Genomic DNA, 16,137 nt, shown 5'->3' on the forward strand with positions numbered 1-16,137 from the left:
TGGTGGTGAGCTGCCTTCTTGAACCGCTGCAGTCCATGTGGTGTAGGTACACCCACAGTGCTGTTAGGAAGGGAGTTCCAGAATTTTGATCCAGCGACAGAGAAGGAACGGTGATATATTTTCAAGTCCGGATGGTGAGTGACTTGGAGGGGAACTTCCAGGTGGTGATGTTCCCATCTATCTGCTGCCCTTGCCCTTCTAGGTGGAAGTGGACATGGGTTTAGAAGGTGCTGTCTAAGGAGCCTTGGTGAGTTCCTGCAATGCATCTTGTACACACTGCTGCTACTGTGTGTCTGTGGTGGAAGGAGTGAATGTTTGTGGATCTGGTGCCAATCAAGCGTTGCTGCTTTGTCCTGGATGGTGTCAAGCTTCTAGAGTGCTGTGGGAGCTGCACTCATCCAGGCAAGTGGGGAGTATTCCATCACACTCCTGACTTATGCCTTGTAGATGGTGGACAGGCTTTGGGGAGTCAGGAGGTAAGTTACTCTCCGCACAACCCCTAGCCTCTGACCTGCTCTTGTAACCACAGTATTTATATAGCTAGTCCAGTTCAGTTTCTGGTCAATGGTAACCCACAGGATGTTGATAGTAAGAGATTCAGCAATGGTAATGCCATTGAACGTCATGGGGAGATGGTTAGATTCTCTCTCTTTGGAGATTGTCATTACTTGGAAACTTGCGTGGAATGAATGTTACTTGCCACTTATCAGCACAAGCCTGAATGTTGTCCAGGTCTTGTTGCATTTGGATACAGACTCCTTACCTGGCCTGGCCTACATGTGACCCTACAGACTAACCTCTGAAATGGCCCAGCAAACCACTCAGTTGCATCAAATGCCCATGAAAAAGTGTAATAATAAAACCAGACAACCAATCAGCCCTGGTGCCACAATCTATGATTCACAGAACCAGTTTCGAACCTCTCCGTTTTTGCTAACGCTTTATAATTTACCTTCAGGAAAGCTCCAAGTTCCCCTGTCAGCAGATCCTTGAGCTCAGCCTTGGTCAGACAATATTTGTCACCCTCTTTCCCCGAGTATTTGTAGAAAACTTTGATGATCGCATCCATGGCACCTTCCAGTTGGGAGAGCATGCTGGTGATAATGTGGCTGTCTGTGACCGAGGGGGGAGCTGCTGCAAAGAAAACAAGGATGAAAGGAAGATGTTAGACCGTCAAACAGTAAACGTTCCTCACCCACAGGCAAGGTTTCTGCTAAAAGCAGCAGCCACATTGCAACATTGACCGAGGCACCAGAAATGACATTGTCACACCCTGTCCAGTCAGCCCTGCAAAGTTCTCCTTATTAATATCTAACGGCTCGTGCCAAAATTGGAAGAACTGTCCCACAGACTAATCAAGCATCAGCCTGACATAGTCATCCTCACGGAATCATACCTTACAGATAATGTTCCAGACACCATCAGCAGCATCCCTGGGTTTGTCCTGTCCCACCAGCAGGACAGTCCCAGCAGAGGTGGCGACACAGTGGTATACAGTCGGGATGGAGTTGCCCTGGGAGTCCTCAACATCGACTCCGGACCCCATGAAGTCTCATGGCATCAAGTCAAACATGGGCGAGGAAACCTCCTTCTGATTACCACATACCGCCCTCCCTCAGCTGATGAATCAGTGCTCCTCCATGTTGAACACCACCTGGAGGAAGCACTGAGGGTGGTAAGGGCACAGAATGTTGTCTGGGTGGGGGACTTCAATGTCCATCACCAAGAGTGGCTCGGTAGCACCAGTACTGACCAGGCTGGTTAAGTCCTAAAGTGGTCAGAAGTGGGGATGTTTATTGATGATTGCAAAATGTTCAGCATCATTCGCGGCACCTCAGATACTGAAGCAGTCCATGTCCAAATGCTACAAGACTGTGACAATAACCAGGCTTGGGCTGATAAATGGCAAGTAGGCTGAAGGACAAGGGCAGCAGACACATGGGAACACCATCCCCTGCAAGTTTCCCTCCAAGCCACTCTGCATCCTGACTTGGAAATATATCGGCCGTTCATTCACTGTCGCAGGGTCAAAATCCTGGAACTCCCTCCCTAACAGCACTGTGGGTGTACCTACACCACATGGGCTGCAGCAATTCAAGAAGTGGGGTAATTAGGGATGGGTAATAAATGCTGGAGCTGCTAGTGATGCCAACAGCTCATTAATTAAAAAAGAATACCTCTGCTGAAAGCCTTGCACTCTCCAGGGGGGAATCTTTGCTCATGCAAGCATCAGGGGGAATGTTTGCTCAGGCACTGTTTCCCCAGGGGTTAGGGGGAATCCTCAGACACTGACTCCTCAGGGTTCGGGGGGAATCTTCTCTCAGGCACTGTCTCCCCAGGGGTCAGGGGAATCTTCGCTCAGACATTGTTTCCCGGGTGGGGGTGAGACAGGGACAGGGGCTGTCCCTACTCTCAGAGTCAGAGAATTCTGTTTGGGCTGGGGATTCCACAGAACAAGCTAAATGTTCTTAAAATCTAGAGTTGGCCCAACCTGCAGATGTTCCCTATGCACTGTTACCTGTTACCTGTGTTCACCCCCTACAGCACAACACTGACTAACACAAGATGAGTTTGAGTTGCTTTTCATTCGGGTTAGGCTACTAAGAGTAACAAGGCAGGTGGATGGAGTTGAGGTTCAGCCATAACCTCATTGAATGATTGAACAGATTGAAGGGGGTGAACGACCTGCACCTCTTTCTGTGGTGCCCGCCGCCCGGACACGCCCTGGCGTGCCTTGTTGCTGTCCGGCGGTGGAGGTCCCCATTGGGAGACCCTCTACGGAGGTGTCCTCCTGCTTTCCATTGGGGATCTGGGGTGGAGGGTGTTGCATGCAGCAGTCCCCTACAATCGGAGAATGTGTCGGTTCACGGACTCCCAGGATACCTGCCCTTTTTGTGGTCTTGTGGAGTCCGTGGACCACGTTTACATAGGGTGTGGTAGACTGCACTCCCTTTTCAGTTATTTAAAAAACCTTTTATTACTGTTTTGTTTGCAGTTCAGTCCCTCGCTCCTGATTTACGGGCACCCGGTGCGGAGGGGGGGCCGGGAGGGAGGAGGACCTCCTCGTGAACCTGCTCCTGGGCTTGGCCAAGTCAGCCATTAACAGGTCCAGGCAGCGGGTGATCGAGGGGGTCATCCCACCCGACTGTCTGCCCCTCTTCCGCGGCTACGTTCGCGGCCAGGTGTCCCTGGAGAGGGAGCGCGCGGTGACTGCCGGCACCCTCGAGGCCTTCCGTGCCCAGTGGGCATGGCGGGGGTTAGGGTGCTTTATCGACCCCCTTAAACACATTTTGATTTGATGTTTATAAGTTTCCTTTAAACTTTGTCTTTGGTTTTACAGCTGACCTGACTCAGGGGCTGTGTTTACTTTATCCCTCATTTTGTTGATTTAGTTTATTTTGGCTTTAAAAGAGCTGCACCTCTTTCTGTGAGACATCCTGAGGTTGTGAAAAAGACAATATGAATGAAAGTTGTTTTTCCTCTCCATGTTTGAAGATGTTATGTTTTGACCAGGATGTTCCTGGTTTTTGTGTTCCAGCCCATGAGGTAAACATGGTGAGAACTGGAAAAGCCAGCTGTGCGGGGCCGATGTGATCTTGTTTCAACAAGTATTTTGCATCAGGCAAATGAAGGAGCCGTTTGTGCTGAATGAATTCTCTGTGTCGTTGCCATTATCGATGCTGTTCTGGGTCAGCCCAGTTCCGGCCCATTATTGACCCAGTATTGACTTTGTGTTATTCCGAGTTTGTGCTTCCATGATGGATTTTGTTATTTGAGTTTGTTTGGGCCATAACAGAGTTTATTTAAAAATGAACCAACGTACATCGTCATTGAAATCCTTACTCGAGATCAGTCAGTCACAGGGACACAACCCAAACTGAAACCAGGAGACTTTCAGAGGGAGGTCGTCCATCAAAGTTTTCATAAAATATCCCCTGGTTTGATTTTTAAACAGTATCTTCTCGTTAATCGGCAGATTAAAACCTATGGGAGCATGGGAACAGGAGGAGGCCATTCAGCCCCTTGAGACTGTTCCACAATTCGATCAGGGCTGATTTCTATCTCAAGCCCACATGCCCGGCTTGGCTTCATGTCCTTGTTTGGTTTTTGATTGTCCACAAAATGAATGAATCGATACATTAACCGGAATTTGGAACTGCAATTCGTTCAAAGTTAGTCTGTACTAGAAAATGTTTTGTTAGTACTTAAACATGCTGAATGTTCAATAAGAGAGAAGCGTTTGCACTCTCAACATATTCCAAATTGCTTTACAACAACTGAAGTACTTTAAAACTGTTGTAATGTGGGAAACTTGGCAGCCAATTTGCACACAGCAAGATCCCAAAAGACCCCATAAACAGAAATGTGATAATGACCGGATAACTCGTTTAGTGATAAGGGATAAATATTGTTTTATAAATGTTAAGTATTAATAAATGTAATTAAATTATTTATAGTATTTTAGTGGTTAGGGGATAAATATTGACCGGGACACTGGGGAGAACTCCCCTGCTCTTCTTCGACGTAGTGACGGTGGGATGTTTACAACTCTGACAGTGCAGCACTCCCCTAGTACTGACCCTCTGACAGTGCAGCACTCCCCTGGTACTGACCCTCTGACAGTGCAGCACTCCCCTGGTACTGACCCTCTGACAGTGCAGCACTCCCCTGGTACTGACCCTCTGACAGTGCAGCACTCCCCTGGTACTGACCCTCAGACAGTGCAGCACTCCCCTAGTACTGACCCTCAGACAGTGCAGCACTCCCCTGGTACTGACCCTCAGACAGTGCAGCACTCCCTCGGTACTGACCCTCAGACAGTGCAGCACTCCCCTGGTACTGACCCTCAGACAGTGCAGCACTCCCCTGGTACTGACCCTCTGACAGTGCAACACTCCCTCAGTACTGACCCTCTGACAGTGCAGCACTCCCCTAGTACTGACCCTCTGACAGTGCAGCACTCCCTCAGTACTGACCCTCTGACAGTGCAGCACTCCCCTAGTACTGACCCTCTGACAGTGCAGCACTCCCTCAGTACTGACCCTCTGACAGTGCAGCACTCCCTCAGTACTGACCCTCTGACAGTGCAGCACTCCCTCAGTACTGACCCTCTGACAGTGCAGCACTCCCCTGGTACTGACCCTCTGACAGTGCAGCACTCCCCTAGTACTGACCCTCTGACAGTGCAGCAATCCCCTAGTACTGACCCTCTGACAGTGCAGCACTCCCCTAGTACTGACCCTCAGACAGCGCAGCACTCCCCTGGTACTGACCCTCAGACAGTGCAGCACTCCCCTGGTACTGACCCTCTGACAGTGCAACACTCCCTCAGTACTGACCCTCTGACAGTGCAGCACTCCCTCAGTACTGACCCTCTGACAGTGCAGCACTCCCCTAGTACTGACCCTCTGACAGTGCAGCACTCCCTCAGTACTGACCCTCTGACAGTGCAGCACTCCCCTAGTACTGACCCTCTGACAGTGCAGCACTCCCCTAGTACTGACCCTCTGACAGTGCAGCACTCCCCTAGTACTGACCCTCTGACAGTGCAGCACTCCCCTAGTACTGACCCTCTGACAGTGCAGCACTCCCCTGGTACTGACCCTCTGACAGTGCAGCACTCCCCTGGTACTGACCCTCAGACAGCGCAGCACTCCCTTGGTGCTGCACCAGGTTATCAGGCACCAACATGTGCTGAAGCTCTGTCTTGGGTCTTGAACACACCAACTCCCAACTCAAGTGATTGTGTATGAAATATCACAGGAATTAATTTCCTGGACGATAGATTCTGTGAAACCCAAAGCTGATTTGTATATTGCCCCACAAGCGGCAGAGTGAGGGAGTTTCTGTATGTGACAGATCACTGGATGATGCTTGAAGTTACGTTGACATCGTTGAGGGGAGATTGTGGAACAGATATCAGTTTGTCTTGCATCCATTTTTCGGGTGTGATCCAACATGGGGTGGGGTGCTTGGCCCCGAGGAGAATTCTTCCACATTCAAAGGTAAATTCCAATGTATTTTTAACAAAAGGAAACTGATTTGATTCAGCCGGGGTAAGGTTTGCTCGCCCCTCAGTAGCTTACTCCATTACCCCACCCACCCCCAGGCTGCACAATGTTGATCCATTTGCTTGGGGGAGGGGACTCGCATCCCAGGTTGATGAATCTCGAAAATTCCTCAGCTTTTTGGGTCTGGACAGGAGCCAGGCCAACATCCACACTTCTGGAGTGGCTCATTAGCCCAGGTGGCCATACGTGGCCAGCACTGTTTAACGCCACAGTCACACATTCAGTATGAATTGTACAACACCTCTTTGATCCTTTTGTCTGTGACATCTTTTGATTATCTGCTCCTATCACTGCTTGCTTATTCCCACAATCACCCCACCCTCAATTTCTCTCTCCCCCCGCCCCCCACCTTAGACCAGCTTATATTTCACCCCTCTCCTAACTATACTTCAGTTCTGCCGAAGGGTCGTGAGGACTCGAAACGTCAACTCTTTTCTTCTCCACCGATGCTGCCAGACCTGCTGAGTTTTTCCAGGTAATTCTGTTTTTGTTTTGGATTTCCAGCATCCGCAGTAGCTTTTAGCTTTTTGTTTTTATGAATTGTACCCTCCTTGGAGACTGCAATGACAAACAGACAATGGAAACCTGTGTGAAAGCTCCAGACGGATTTAGCTCTTTAAGGAATAACAGATCTGAACAGGGCAATGGAAACCCAGGAACTCAGCAGGGGCTTAGAACCAAAATATTGTTGGATTTTGTTGTTGGAAAGTCCTGTGTGAGGGAGCATTTTATTTTTACATTTTTCTTAATTAGACAGTAGGCTTGTGACTTGGAATAATTTCTGTTAATTGTAGCAGAAGCCCTGTGGGGAAGGAGTTTAATTGCTGAACTTGTATTTAAATGGAGCACAAAGCAAAGCTTACCTTTTAAACACTTAGAAAACTGTCTGAATTTTGAAGATATATATATGTAATATACATATATATAAAACCAGTTTGGTCACTTGCTCTGATGCCAGTACCTCTCACACTCACACTCACACTCACACTCACACTCACACTCACTCATACCCACACCTTAATGCACACTCATGCCCACATTCACACCCACACCCAAACTCACACTTACACCTACTCTCATGCTGGCGCTCACACTCACGCTCACACTCACATTCACCCACACTCATACCCGCACTCACACTCACACCCACACCTAAACTCACACTCACACTCACCCACACTCACATCCAGACTCACACTCACAGCCACGCCCAAACTCACACCCACACTCACACTCACACACACGCACACTCACACTCACACCCACACTCACACCCACACCCACACCCACACCCACACCCACACTCACATCCACACTCACATCCACACTCACATCCACACTCACATCCACACTCACGTCCACACTAACACTCACACTCACACCCACACTCACACCCACACTAACACTCACACCCACACTCACATTCTCATTCACACTCACCCCCACACCCAAACTCATACCTCACACCCAAATTCACACCCACACTCACACCTACACCCAAACTCATGCTCAGATTCATGCACACTCACGCCCACACTCACACACACCCAGGCATGCACCCACACCTGCACGTGCCCACGCACACCCACACGCACATGCACACACCCACATGCAGACCCACACAAGGTTCCAGGCCTCTTAGTGAGACACTGAACAACCTTACAACATGGTGGCAGTGAAGGATGGACCCTGAAATCCCAGAGAAGCTGGAGAAGGAACCCAGAATCTCAAAGCATGAAAAACTAAAGAAACTGAAGCCTGACCTGAGAGAAATGCGCCTAATTTAAAGACACAGTTGGTGATTGTCTAAAAAGAAGCCCCATTACAGACTGGGATCTGAAGAATTTCACCATGGCACGTGGAACTCCACTGCCAGACCTGATTGAACACAGAGTCAAGAGACCTGGCCAAATCACAAGAAGGGTGAGCAAAATACAGTAAAAAGAAGCTGAAATTACCTTTAAAAATCGGCAGCAATCAGGATCAGCACATCCAGAGTCCGGCTGCAAGAAGCTGCAGCAACCGGTCCACAGCCAGCACCATGACACCCAGTGACCGAGCTCAACTGAAGGAAAAAACATGTTTTCAAAATGGCAGGGCAGAGCTAAAAAAATCACCTTCCATTTGATTCTCTGTCTTAAAAAAACACGTAGCTGGCCCAAACCTCTTGTTTTAAAGGTTTCATGCCAAGTTAATAACTTGAGAAAAAACAGCCCTGTCCTGGTTTACAAGAATGTTGCCAGGGTTAGAAAAGTGTAGCTACGAGGAGAGATTGGATAGGTTGGGGTTATTTTCCTCAGAACAAAGAAGGCTGAGAGGTGACTTGATTGAGGTGTACAAAATTATGAGGGGAATAGATAGAGTGGACAGGATAAAATTGTTTCCCTTGATGGAGAATTCTAGAACCAGGGGATATAGATTCAAGATAAGTGGCAGAAGGTGTAGGGGGGACATGAGGAAGAACTTTTTTACGCAGAGGGTAGTGGGTGTCTGGAATTCACTGCCCAAGTTGGTGGTAGAGGCAGAAACTTTAAACTCTTTTAAAAAGTACCTGGATCTGTACCTAAAGTGCTGTAAGCTGCAGGGCTATGGGCCGGGTGCAGGAAGGTGGGATTAGAAAGGGCACCTGGGTGTCCTCGGGCTGGCATGGACAAGATGGGCCGAATGGCCTCCTTCTGTGCTGTAACCTTTCTATGGTTCTATGCAACAGGAGCTGAAAGCTGAAGATCACAGAAAAGAAAACAAAAATGGCAGCTGTGGAGCCATTTGAAGAAAAAATACTAAGAGGTGCTCACCTGTTATGTAAAACGGCCATAGACAGTAAATTAAAGCTGCCAGGCCAATTTAGTCTCAGGCAAGGGCCACACCAGACACAAAATTAGGTATCCTGGAAAAGAGAATTCTTAGATTGCAGTAGTATATCAGGATTAAGTCAGAAATCATAAAAAAGTGCAAGTTGATAGATTTTTATACTCATTGGTGTACCTGTGGTTGAAGTAATCCTAATGCAAGGCATTGAGGAACCCTCAACCACATTTGGTGAGATATTAAAAGCCTTTAACATATATTTTAAATTCCAAGTTGTGGAGAGCATGGACCTTAAAAGAAGGTATAGAACTCTCCCAATAAAGCACCAAAGGGGCAAAGAGAGCCCAGGATGAGGCAGACATGAGACTCCAGAGTGAGGGAGTGAAGGAGTGGTTCAAGAAGGCAGCTCACCACCACCTTCTCAAGGGCAACTAGGGATGGGCAATAAATGCTGGCCCAGCCAGCGAAGCCCACACCCCATGAATGAATTAAAAATAAAGGAGACCCACGGCAAGGGAGACAGGAGACCCCAAGCTGAGAGAGACAATACCTAAGCAAACCGCAAGATGGTCAAAGACCATGTCAGTGCAATGAAGTGCATGAGCCGAAGAGCTCAGTGCAGATGGAAGAAGACAAAAGGCTTAAAAATAGAGCTTTTGGAAAATGCCAACACATTATCCAAACTGTAACAGCAGGTGGGTAGTACAGTGAGAGCAGCTGGCTGTGAATGAAGGAAACCTATCTGAGGTAACCCAAGGGAAACAAAATTTGCAAAAAGAAAATGAAGCTGTTGCACAGGAAAATGTTTGTATCAAATGTAAGTTGGAAGAACTCAGCCAGAAGTACAGCCAGACACAATAGCAGGCAGAAAAGGTACTTAAAGAAGTCGCTGCCCTGAAAGACCCTTTGAAGAATCAATATGTAGCCGTGAAAAAATATGAGCTAAGAAATATATTAAATAATACTTCAGAAAAAGCTGCATTGAACCATCAATAGCAACAAAGCAACGCACTGAAGTGCAGCATGAGTTGGCAAGATGTCAACAAGAAAATACATGGTGGAAAGAACTGCTGATTATCCTTCAAGATCAAACACAAAAGAATTACGTGACTTTTCAGCAGCACGAAGAAGTGAAGACTGTCTTGAACAGCAGGATGGAAGAACAGAAACAAAATCGAGAAGACTTTGCTAAATTACAAGAAAACTCAAGAAGATGCAATTGAGCTTCACAACTAAAAGGAAAACCTGTTGAAGGACCTTCACACGCGACAAGGATCCCTCAGGTCTAAGTTTGTTCCTCCGGGAAATTACGAACAATGAATGAATTTAAAGTCACTATGAACAAACTGAAGAACTAGTCGGCAGAGAAGACTCAGCAATGTTCTATACGCCAGGAGGAAGCCAAGAGGTACAAGAAACAGACTGAAGAGCAGAAGAACCAGCTGACTGGAGAAGAGGCATTGAAAAGAAAAGCGGTAGAACTTTCCAAGCTGCAAGTGGATATTGAAACCATGAGCAGCACAATTACAGAATGAAACAAGTGCAGACTTCACCAGAGACAGACCTGGTCAACAGTGAAACCAAAATGTAGGACACAGACAAAGCTCTGCTGCAGGTGAGAAAGAAAAGACAGAAATAAGATCGGAAAATGCAAATTCAATGCTCAGGTTCAAGGAATTAGAAGAAAAAGCACTGGATGCCTTAAACGTACTCAGAACCACTGAGTTATTGAAAAATGAGATGGCTGAAATTGTTTAACAAGTGGAAATGAAGATTTTTGAAACGTTAGCTCCGAGGAAGAACATGGTGGACTTCACGGAAAAGAAAATCTGAGTCCACTGTAGGAATGAAGAGTGAACATTCCCTTTGGAAAGTACAGGACAAACCCAGAGTGACCAAACAAAACAGACAAGTTGGTAATAAGAGAAATTCAACTCGACAGAGGACAAAATGCAATTCAACTGGAGATAACCTAGTGCTGGAAACACCAAGCGTTACAATTTCAACACCAAACTGACAAAGTCAACCCAAAACAACTGAGATTACCATTCCTCTAAAGCTGACAAAACAGAATCTGGAAGAACCATAAAGCCTTCAGAACATCTGAGTTTATAAAATCAGAGACTTGAGGGGGGAGAAGGGCTATCACGATGAATGGTAGGATCCTGGGAAGTACTGAGGATCAGAGGGACCTTGGTGTGCATGCCCACCGGTCCCTTAAGGTAGCAGGACATGTAGATAAGGTGGTTAAGAAGGTCATATGGGATACTTGCCTTTATTAGCCGAGGCATAGAATATAAGAGCAGGAAGGTTATGCTGGAACTGCATAAAACGCTGGTTAGGCCACAGCTATATTATTGTGTGCAGTTCTGGAATCTGCATTATAGGAAGGATGTGATTGCACTAGAGAGGGTGCAGAGGAGATTTACCAAGATGTTGCCCGGGTTGGAGGGTTTTAGTTATGAGGAGAGATTGGATAGACTGGGGTTATTTTCCCTGGAGCAGAGGAGATTGACAGGGGTCATGATTGAGGTGTATAAAATTATGAGGGGCATAGATAGGGTAGACAGGAAGGAACTTTTCCCCTTGGTGGAGGGATCAATAACCAGGGGGCATAGATTTAAGGTAAGGGGCAGGATGTTTAGAGTGGATGTGAGGAAGAATTTTTTTCACCCAGAGCCTGAAAGGGTGATAGAGGCAGAAACCCTCATAACATTTAAGAAGTATTTGGATGTGCACTTGCGATGCCATGGCATACAAGGTTATGGGCCTTGTGCTGGAAAATGGGATTAGAATAGTTAGGTACTTGTTTGACCAGCACAGACTTGATGGGCCGAAGGGCCCTTTTCTGTGCTGTAGACCTCTATGACTCTTTGGGCAGAATTTTCTGCCTGTCGGGCGAGCAGGCCTGACCCAATCTCCGGTGGGTGGGGAGCTGATCCCCGCCGGAGAAGCAGGCCCCACCACCATTTTATGTGGGCAGGCCAATTAAGGCCCACCCAGTGTGACATCCAATGGGAAGCGCTATGCGCTTCCTGTGTGGGTGGGGGGGGGATTCCCCAAAAGCGAGAGTGCGCTCTTTTGCGCATGCGCACGAAAGAGCGCACTCATCTCCCTGAGGCTAAGTGCTGCCTCAGGGAGATCGCTTACACTTTTAAAAATATTAAAAATAGAAAAAAATAAATTCCCTAACATATTCATAATTAACATAATAACTTTATTAAAAATTAAAAAACCCTGCATGAAACCTCGTCCCGCTGGTGGATGAGGTTTCATGTTTTATCTATTTGCCGCTGGGGCTCCTGGCCTGCTCGCTAACCTTAAGGTTGGACAGGCAGGTACACTAATTACTTTACTTGATCTGTCAATGGCCTCAAGTGGCCAGTGACAGGTTGGCGGGCCCGCAGCGGATTTTGCTGTGTACCCGCCTTCCTGAAAATTTAAATGGACCAGGATGACGTCGGGACTTCTGCCCGACATCATCCCACGTCATTTTACGTGTTGGCGAGTGGGCCCGCCCCCTGCTCGCCAACAGCAAAATTCTGCTCTATGACTCCACAAGTAAAGAAGATTGTATTGGAAATATATTTGGGTATCGACTTGGGGGGAGGTGTTTGGCAGAGTAAGGGTTACTGTGGGCCTGGGAAACAGTACCACCAATTGTATGATGTAGGGAGTCACATGGTAGTGGACTGTGTGTAGCAGAGTCTGGAAGAAGCCAGCAATGGAGACAGCTCCCATGCAGGGCTGTGCCTTGGAGGTATATATAGCTATGACTTGTTAATAAACACTTAATGTTCAACCAAACAAGCTTTCAGACCTCTTCATGAGACACTGAACAACCTTACAACAGCCAACCTTCCATAAACCTTTTAAAGTTATTTTTTACCTGTTCATTAGTATTCTCTGTACTTGGACCCTATATCTCATTGCTCTTCCACAGTTTCTATCTTGCCATTTAAAAAAAAAACCTCTGATCTTTCTTATTTGGGGAGGCCTCACACATCCCCACACTGATCTCCATCTGCCAAGATTTTTACCCATTCAGTCTGCCTCTGTCTGTCTGTAACCTCCTGTTCCCATCTAAACAGCTTCCTGTGCCTCCCAACTTTGTGTCATCTGCAAACATGGATATGGATTTCTCTATTCCTTCATCCAAGACATTAAGAAATACAGTGAAAAGCTGAGACCTCAATACAGATCTCTGGCAAATACTATTTGTCACATTCAGGCAAGCTGAAAATGTTCCCTTTATCCCCACACTCTGCCATGTGTTGTTTGTAAATTCTATTTGGGTAAAAGTGTTGGGGGGGGCGTGGGGGAGGTGTGGATGGTGGGGGAATATCTGGTAAACTTGGTTAAATGCTGCCTGAACTGCCTTTGCTTTAACCTTGTGGATTGACGTGAGATAGTGAATGTTTTTGATTGTGGACGGACTCTCTACATACCAAACTTTCCATGACTTTAGCCACAGATCTACTTGAGAAGGGTGTGAGTTTCTGAGTGAGTGTGAACTAGAGTATTTAACAGTGCAAATACCACATTCAGGTTCAATGTTCACCTCATTATACTGAACCATAACTGGGAAAAGAAGCACACCTGTAAGAGCTGCAGGCAGCATTGGCTCCACACGCACGCACTGGATACAGAAAATCCCTAAGGGAATTGTTTAGAGGGAATCTCTACAGAAAAAAAACACCAACTGGAAACGCAATCTTCCCCCTCCACCATCTTGACTGTCTCAGGGAACAGGTGCAGAAACTGCCGCCCACTGTTTACAGGCAGTGACACACCTGTGCAGGTGCAGGTTGCCACTGTTGTCCTCCTTACATCACATTAACACCTTCATTCCTTTCCTGCTCTCCCTCTGTCACACTGACCTCTGCAGGAACACTGATAATTTCAGGAAACATAGCTTCCCAAATGAGCCACCTTGTGTGTTAGTGAATGTGTGTTAGTAGCAAGCAATGTAATTCAGGAACAGTCGAGAGGTGGTGGTGAGGTAGAGCTGGGTGTTGTCAGTGTACATATGAAAACTAACACTGTACTTTCAGATGATGTCACCGAGCAGCAGCGTGTAGATGAGAAATGGGAGGGGCCAGGATAGATCCTTGGGGACACCTGAGGTAACGGTGCGGGAACAGGAAGGGAAGCCATTGCAAGTGATTCTCTGGCTCTGATTAGATAGATAAGATTGGGAGCAGGTGAGAGCAGTCGCCCCCAGCTGGACAACAGTGGAGAGTTGTTGGAGGAGGATGGTGTGGTCAAATTGTGTTGAAAGGCTGCAGATAGGTCAAGAAAGATGAGGAGGGAATGTTTACATTTGTCACAGACACAGAGGATATCATTTGTGACTTTGATGAGGGCTGCCCAACAGAGATTCCAGCTAGCAGGGCAATTGGAGGGGTAGAATGCCACTTGAGTGGCCACCCTGAAGCCAAGAAAGGGTGAGAGAGTAAAGGCTTTTGTACTGACTGGACAGAGTGGACAGGTTTCAACACAAAACAGATAAACTTTATTACAGAGAGCTTTTCAGATGCTACATGCTCGATCAGGACTCTTGTCAGGAAACTTGCCCCTCCGGATTACCCGCGCTTAGGGCTTATTGGTTGGAGCCTCCAAGAACATCACATGATCCCTGATAGACAGCAAGAGAGGCTATACCTTCAGTTACTACATTCCCTCCCCCTTTAGTTTTTTTTTCACAGTTTACATACGAACATATGAACAAAGAGCAGGAGTAGGCCATTCAGCCCCTCGAGCCTGCTCTGCCATTTAATAAGATCATGGCTGCACTGATAATAACCTCAAATCTGCATCCTGCCTACCCCCGATAACCTATCATCCCCTTGCTTACCAAGAATCTATCCATCTCGGCCTTAAAAATATTCAAAGACTCTGCTTCCACCACCTTTTCAGGAAGAGAGTTCCAAAGACTCACGGCCCTCTGAGTGAAAAAATTTCACCTCATCTCTGTCTTAAATGGGTGACCCCTTGTTTTTAAACAGTGACCCCTAGTTCTAGATTCTCCCACAAGAGGAAACATCCTCTCCACATCCACCCTGTCAAGACCCCTCAAGATCTTATATATTTCAATCAAGTCGCCCCTTACTCTTCCAACCTCCAGTGGACACAAGCCTAACCTGTCCAACCTTTCCTCATAAGACACCCTGCCCGTTCCAGATATTAGCCTCGTAAACTATTTCTATTTATAGAGAACATTTGAATATCCAACAACATATACACATTTACAACTTCAGGTGATTAAAGATTAAGTCTCTGAGGTGCTTTCCTTATTCAGTTCTTCGACATGATCAGGAGTTGCAGCACAAATACATCATTAGAAATTGGCAGTTCAGGGTTTGGCAACTCTACAGAGACATTGGGTATGCCTATGGTAGGCTGATCTGTCGCCTCAGGGATTAATAGTTCGACATTAATCACAGGCAAAATAGCTGGTTGTTGGAATGTTTTTCTATCACGAATATAGTCCTTGTGTTTTCGAACAACTTTGCCTTCCACTTCCACCTGGAAGGATAAGGGACCAGTTTCTGAGACAATGGTTCCAGGAACCCAACAAGGGCCACTTCTGAAATTCTGCATGAGTACCGTGTCTCCTACAGTGAATGTGCGAGCTTTGCTATGAATATCGTGATTCAATTTCTGATTATTCTGATTGCTCTCTACCCTCCCCTCTAAGTTTAGAAACACCAGATTTAACCTTGTACATAGGTGACATTTCATCAATAATTCAGACGGTGTTGAACCCGTAGTCGAATAAGGCGATGTACGATAACGGAGAAGAAAGTGGGGAAGTTGAGTTTATAGAGTCCCTTCTGATAACCTCTTCATTCGAGATTTGAAAGTTTGCACAGCTCTCTCAGCTAAACCATTTGATGAGGGATGGTATGGGGCTGTTTTAATATGTCTGATTCCATTCAGATTCATGAATCTCTGAAACTCTGGTACTGGTAAATACTGTACCGTTATCAGAAACGATGACTCCTGGTAGGCCATGCACACTAAAACAATGAAGCAGCTATTCGACAGTTGCGCTCGATGTTGGTGATCTGACTTTGTATACATCCATCCATTTAAAATATGCATTTACGATGCACGGTACCTAAGGTTGGTCCTAGATAATCGATATGTAGTCTAACCCAGGGTCGACAAGGCCACTCCTACAGATTCAGTGGAGCTGAAACAGGCAACTTCTGTTGTTGCTGGTGCTGGAGACAGTGCTTGCCCATGCCTTCAA

At 46.7% G+C, this 16,137-nt stretch overlaps 1 protein-coding gene across 1 annotated transcript in view; it reads right to left on the reverse strand.

Moving 5' to 3' along the window:
- The window catches only part of sac3d1 (SAC3 domain containing 1), a 512,754-nt gene that overhangs the window by 172,776 nt on the left and 323,841 nt on the right, over nucleotides 1-16,137 (reverse strand). The gene's annotated exons all lie outside the window — the stretch shown is intronic.

This window comes from Cetorhinus maximus, chromosome 13 (genome assembly GCF_964194155.1).
Source record: "Cetorhinus maximus chromosome 13, sCetMax3.hap1.1, whole genome shotgun sequence".
Taxonomy (NCBI): Eukaryota; Metazoa; Chordata; class Chondrichthyes; order Lamniformes; family Cetorhinidae; genus Cetorhinus; species Cetorhinus maximus.